The sequence below is a fragment of the Grammomys surdaster genome, unplaced genomic scaffold, assembly GCF_004785775.1.
Source record: "Grammomys surdaster isolate TR1022 unplaced genomic scaffold, NIH_TR_1.0 122140, whole genome shotgun sequence".
NCBI classification, from domain to species: domain Eukaryota; kingdom Metazoa; phylum Chordata; class Mammalia; order Rodentia; family Muridae; genus Grammomys; species Grammomys surdaster.
The window spans coordinates 70846-77506 of record NW_021617712.1 but is presented as its reverse complement, the minus strand read 5'-3'; the positions used below and the strand labels follow the sequence as shown (position 1 = coordinate 77506).

Genomic DNA, 6661 nt, shown 5'->3' with positions numbered 1-6661 from the left:
GGAGAAGGAGAAGGAGAAGAAGAAGAAGAAGAAGAAGAAGAAGAAGAAGAAGAAGAAGAAGAAGAAGAAGAAGAAGAAGAAGAAGAAGAAGAAGAAGAAGTTCTTCCTGCTGTCTGTCCTAAATCTACCATGGAATCTCCTTTAGGATGGAGTGAACATTCCATGAAGGATCATGGCTGGCATACTATACTGTGCTGATGAGTACATCTTCTGACTAAGTCTTCCATATGTCTTCTTTTTTTGTTGTTTTGTTTTTCGAGACAAGGTTTCTCTATGTAGCCCTGGCTGTCATGGAACTCACTCTGTAAACCAGGCTGGCTTCAAACTCAGAAATCCCCCTGCCACTGCCTCCCAAGTTCTGGGATTAAAGGCCTGCGCCATCACTGCCCTGCTTCTTTTGTCTTGTTAATCCCATCAAAATCAAAAACTCTGTTAGAGTGTGGACTATGCCTCATGCGGATGTGTCAGGATCACCTCAGCTGAGACTGTGTGCTCTACAGGGGCACTGGAATATGACAACAGGTAGAGAGATGAGTCTTAAGAATCATAGCAACTCTAGGTGCCGGAGAGGGTAGAACTCACTGCACTCATGGAGAATTCTGACTGGAACTGCCAGTCTTGGGACTTTGATTTTAGTTGCAGGGGTGGCTGGGTTGATCCCTCCTTGGACAGAATGAAAGTGTCTACACTGTACATTGACCAACACAGGAGGGTCACGTTCTCTCCTGAGTGTACTGTGGAGTTATGCTTCACTGAGAGGGAAGGAGTGTCATTGAGCTGTCCTGAAGAGAAGAGAAATGATGAGAGGCTGGCTTCCTTGTTGTACGCTCAAATCACACATGATTTTCATCTTGAGAACCTGTGTCTCTCTCTCTTTTCTCTGACTGAGCTGAACTCCTGCTCTCCTCTTCCTGCATCTTTTCCTGCCAAAGATTCCCGTCTCTCATCCCAGCCCTCAGCTCCTCAGCTCCCCCATGAGAGCCTGAGCAGGGGCTAGGTACCTGATCGAATCTCTGTAGATCCTCACCTGTGATCAGGATGTCCAGGGCATCCCTGGAGGCTGACCACTCTGAGGAGAGGTTGTGCACACCATAGCATCTGTATTGGCCTCCAGTGGAGTGGCTTACATGGCCCAGTGTGAAGCTGGCCATGGAGAGACCAGTGTTGGTCTGCTGGCTAGGGTGCTGCATGATGTTAGATTCCCCCACCTTGTACAGAGCAAATCTGTCATAGTTGATGTCAGAGCAACACTGCAGGGTGAGGCTCATTCCAGGGTTCAGGATATGACCTTGGTGAGCCAGCAGAGAGGGCTTCTTGGACAGCCCTAGAGGGAAAGTGACAGCTATGGACTGAGATTTGGTCTTAGCAAACACCTTTGCCCTCCTATCCTGCCCAGCATATGTCACAGTTTCTCTCCAAACAGGGATGTGATTGAGAACACAGGCTCTCCATTTAGTCCTTCTCTACCTGCAACTCCGCAGAGGGACAGGCCATGGCAAAAGGCTTAGGTTCTTAGAAAATGATAGGTGAATAACAAGAAGAAACTTACCTGAGATAAGTATTTGTTGGAGCTCACTAGGTACTGACCACAGCTGTGGGGTATGCTTATAGTGACAGTAATATATGATTTCCCTATGTGGTTTGGGGTCAAGGGTCCCATACCAAACAGGACTTCATACAGTCCTCTAGAATGTGTATATTATGTTTCCAGTGAACTGGTGAATTTCTGATCTTCCTAGTGAGCATGAATTTATCATAGTGACACTGTGAGGCACAGTGGAGTGTCATGTTACCTTCCATTGTCACCACAGGACTGGGCAGTACTGATAGCATGGGTTTATAGTAGCCATAGATTCCCAGGAGAGAAGGAGGCAGTCTGTCACATGTTCTCACAGTGTCACGATGTTCTCATGGACCACTCTGTGGGAGGGGAGTACTCCTCAGAGCAGAGACTAGAGGTGGGAATCTGACTGTCCCCTCACCTGTCACCACCAGCTCCAGGGTGTCACTGGGCTCTGACCAACCAGCTGAGCTGTAACAATAACAGTGATATTGTCCTGCATGATCTCTCCTCACAGAAGGGATGAAGAACTTGCCCTTGTTCCCAGGCTCCTGTAGGCTCTGTGTGCTCCAGATTTCTTGGCTTCCCTCCTCATTCAGAAAATATATTTCGGCATCCAGGTTCCCCTGACACCAGATGGTCATGGCTTTTCCGGAGGGGATCACAGAACCTGGTTCAGACTTGATGGTTGGTTTTTGGAGGTTCCCTACATAGAAGTAAGAGAGAAGCACATAGATGTGTTCGAAAATGGCACAGAGATTGTCCCACAGTGGATGCTGCTTTCTTTTTTTAATTTTTTCTTCTCTCATATGATACACAGGAAGACAGGCTCCAAACCTCCCCTCTTTCCTAATATTACACAATCCTCCCCAATTTCCTTCATCACCAGATTCACTGTTCCTCCATTTCCTTTCAGAGACCAGAAGGCTTTTGAGTGACATCCACTGAACATGTCATAACAAGATGCAAGAACATTAGGCACATAGCCTCAAATTAAGACTGGACAAGGCAAAGCACTAGGAGCAAAAAGATTCCATGTGTAGGCAAAAGTGTCAGAGACATCTCCACTCCTACTAGACCTGAAGCAAGCCTGGTGATTGTGGCAAACATATTTAATCTGTGCACTCAGGAGAGAAAGCCAGGTGAATCTCTGTGTGGGACGCTAGTCTGGTCTACAGAGTGAGGTCCAGGACATTAAACAAGGAGTACACAGTGAAATGCAACCCCCCTGCAGCCAAACAACAACAACAAAACCATGCCAAACAGCCACAGCATGTATGCAGAGATCCTAGGAAAAACCCATGCGGACTCTGTGAGCCCCAGTGATTTGTGCTTAGTTGGTTCTGTGTTCTCCTGGCTGAGTTCTGCAGGTGTCCTCAACCTCTCTACCTAATGCCATCCTTTCTCTCTCTGTTCTTCCAGATTCCCTGAACTCTAGTGGATGGTGCTAAAGCTGGTCAAATTAACAGAAGGCCTCATGAAGAATCATCTCCCTACAGGGAACTCTGGGCTTTGCTGTCACTCTCAGCCTTTCTTTCTGTATCTTGGGTCCCACTGTTTCCTGTGCTGTGTGTCCAAGTTCTAAAGAGCCCTGGATCCTCACATGCACACATACCAAGTCCTCTCTGAGAGACTGTATTATATCATTATCATTCTGGGGAAATGGTGGGGTTCCTTACCTGAGACCAGGAGCTCCAGGGGTTCACTAGGATCTGACCACACCTGTGGTTTGTTCATGTAATAGGTGTAGCATCTGCATATCCATCTCTGGTTGGGGGTCACAGGGCCGACAGAGAACAGGGCCTGGAACATCCTTGTAGAGAAGTCAAACTGTGAGACTTGCTTCCAGGAGAGCTTCTGTGGTCCTTCTACAATCAGAATGAACCTGTGATAATTCTGCAAGGACTCACATTGGAGGGTGACATACCCTCCTGAGGTCACCACACGACTGGTTTGGACTGAAAGGCTGGGTTTCCAGTAGGCTCCTAGGAGAGAAGGGTTAGTAAGTTAAATGTTGCCAGCCCTCATTATCCTCCTTGGCTCTGAGATGGCAGTGTGGGTGGGTGGGCATTCCTTTGAACAGACCCAAATCTGGACAGTCAAAACCTGAGGCCTGGGAACCTGTGTGTTCTCTCACCTGTCACCACTAGCTCCAGAGGGTCACTGAAGTCTGATGACATACCCTGGGTCTTGTAGGAACATTTATATTGCCCTGCATCTTGCTGGGCTACATTTGACAGTGAAAATTCAATCTTGTTTTCTGGCTTCCTTTGGTTCTTTGTGACTCTTTTATATAGGTATCCATTTTTATAGAGAATGTACTCTTTGGCTCCGATGGTCTCTTCACAAAAGAAGGTCACCTTAGTCCCCATTGAGACCACAGAGTCTGGGTGTGCTCTGAGGATAGGCTTAGGAAGAGACCCTGCAAATAACAGAGCAGCTAAGACTCAGGACACCCACCATCAGACTGCAGTCATTAACCCCATGACCTTCCAGCCACCCCTAGGAATAACAAAATTGTGGTGTTTTCCACCATCACTGCCCAGGTATGGCTTCTGGATATGAAGAGAAGAGCATTTCAGGAGACCTGCAGACACACTCTCACCTGTCAGTACCGGGATCCCTAGGCCCAGAGTCAGTCCTGGAAGAGAGTTCTCTGTAAGAGATTTGTCCCTAAGGCTCAGCAAGTCCTCCCCTCTGCAGAACTGCCTCAAACCCTGGGGCCTCCTGATGGGTGAGTGTCAGCTACTGGCCCTGGTCATTTCTAGCCCTCAGTATCCCCTCCCCCTCTTCACATCTCACCAAGACAGAGCAGGGATGTGAAGTTGAAGGTCATGGCATCTCCTCTTAGAGGCTGCAACTGTGCTTGAGGGCAGGGCCACAGAGCATTTCTGAAGGAATTGGAAACAAGGTGTGGCCCTGGAGGCAGGGCTGTCCTTATGACATGGTCACATTTCACCAGCCCCACAGGAAGTGGAAATTCTCTCCTCAGACTCTGTTCTCTGACTTCCTCAATTCTGTGACTAGGCCAGGCAGAAGACCCACTACAATCAGGTCTTACACAGATGACATTTCCTAAGCTCACCATGTCTGCCTCACCTGTGCTCATCATTGTCAGAGCCATATTGTAGCAGACATGTGTGATCATCTCACACAACAGTACAAATTTAAGTGTGGTTTTGCTTTGTTCCTTTTCACATTTTTACATGAAATATTTCCTTCTTTTCAACATTTTTGATGTTTCTGAGAAGGGTCCTGCTGTTTATATCTTCCTGGAGTAAGATTTACTGCCTTTTCTTCATAGTCGCAAGAGATGCATTAGCAATGGGCACTATAATTACTGTTCGTTTTTTTTTTTTCGACATTTGTATTTTCTTGTTCAATTTTAGGGACTCATATTTCTATTTATTTCTGTAGTGCTTTTTTTGTGTCTGTATATTTATTTGTATATGTACATGCATGTGTGTCAAAGCACATGTGTGGAGGTCAGAATATAATTTCAATAATAAATTTTCCTTTTACCATGTTGGTCCTGTCAATCAGAGTCAGGTCTTAAGTTGGCAGCAGGCCCTTATATACTGAGCCATCTCACTGTCCCTACACTTATCATCATCGTTTTCCTAAGTCCTTCTGCTTAGTCAACAAATTATGTGGTCATGAGGATACTGGTGCAAACAGCTCTCCAGGTTTATTTGAGTTGTTTGGGATAATGGTTGTTGGTGTATGAATATATCATGATTCCTGCTGAAGTTCAACACACAGTGGTCCAGGCATGGGCAGCATTTGGGAGCACCACTGTACCATTGTGTTGCAGTTGTAAACTTGAGAAGCTTGCAGTGGGATTGCTGGAGGATGGCAGCACACAGGCCGAGGACCAAGTGCAGGGTGGATCTTTCTGGATGTTGTAGGCAGCCAGGGTTGTGTCTCCCTCCATCTGCTGGTGGGAAATCTCAGCAGCTGCTGGAGTATTGATGACATGACTTCTTAGTCCTGGATCTCAGTCTTGAATCCTCAATGGTGTCACTGAATTCAACCTCAAAAATGATGGACTTCCCCTTCAGTGCCTTGCCAAATATTGACATGTTCGTGTCTGCAAGGTGGCACAATTTAAGAGAAAGAACTCAGTAAAATTATATTTTTCCTGTTTATTTTTCTGTGTTAGGGATTGATGGAACAGCCTCCAGTGTTTTAAGCACATACTCTACCAGTGAGCTACACAACTGTTTTACTCTGTAGTTTTCAATGTTTGGTGTTTTAATTTTTCTCTGTTGTCTTTTTTCCTATGTTGATAGGTTTAGTTATCTTTATGGTTGTATTGAGACAGTCCCTGGCTATGTAGTTCTGGTTATCCTCGACTTTGTTATGTAGACCAGTCTAAACTGGACCTCATAGAGATCTCCACCCTATGCTTTCCAAGTGCAGGCATTAGAGATGTGGGCCACCACAATGAGTCCTGTGTTTACAATTTAATGTTTCTAAAAATTTTCTTCCTGTATATATTGTGTTAATTGAGTCTTCACACCTTCATCTTCCCTTGCCCTTACCCTGTCCATCTGCTTACCCTCCTTACTAACTGAATTTCTCTTTGCTTCTTCCCCTGAAATTCTGGTTTTTAAAAATGTGCTGCTCAATCCCATGAGAGTTCTCATTTTTCCCTTTCATTTAATAAATTTTTGTATTCTTTTTTTCCCTCTGTGGCTGAGATGCTTCTTGATGTGAGCACATCTTAATCGAGAAACCTGTTCTGTGACCTGCAGTGGGCTGCCTGGACATTGTTGTGGGTGCACTCTGGCTTGGAAACTTTTTGCACAATGGTGCATTTGGTCTATAGTCATGCTTGTAGTTTTCGGTGGTGCCTTACTGATATTCTGCCTAGATCTTCTGTCCAATGTCAAAGTGGTTACAGTGGTCTGAATTATCTCGTTGTATATCTCTTCCTTAACGTCTGACTGGGCATGTTTTGTGTGGGCATTTCTGTCTTAAGGATTTAGTTTTAGCCAGGCAGTGGTGGTGCATGCCTTTAATCCCAGCACTTGGGAGGCAGAGGCAGGTGGATTTCTGAGTTCGAGGCCAGCCTGGTCTACAGAGTGAGTTCCAGGA

At 45.9% G+C, this 6661-nt stretch overlaps 1 pseudogene; it reads right to left on the bottom strand.

Moving 5' to 3' along the window:
* The window catches only part of LOC114636106, a 4622-nt pseudogene extending 225 nt beyond the window's left edge, over positions 1 to 4397 (bottom strand).
* Positions 4398 to 6661: the final 2264 nt, after the last annotated feature.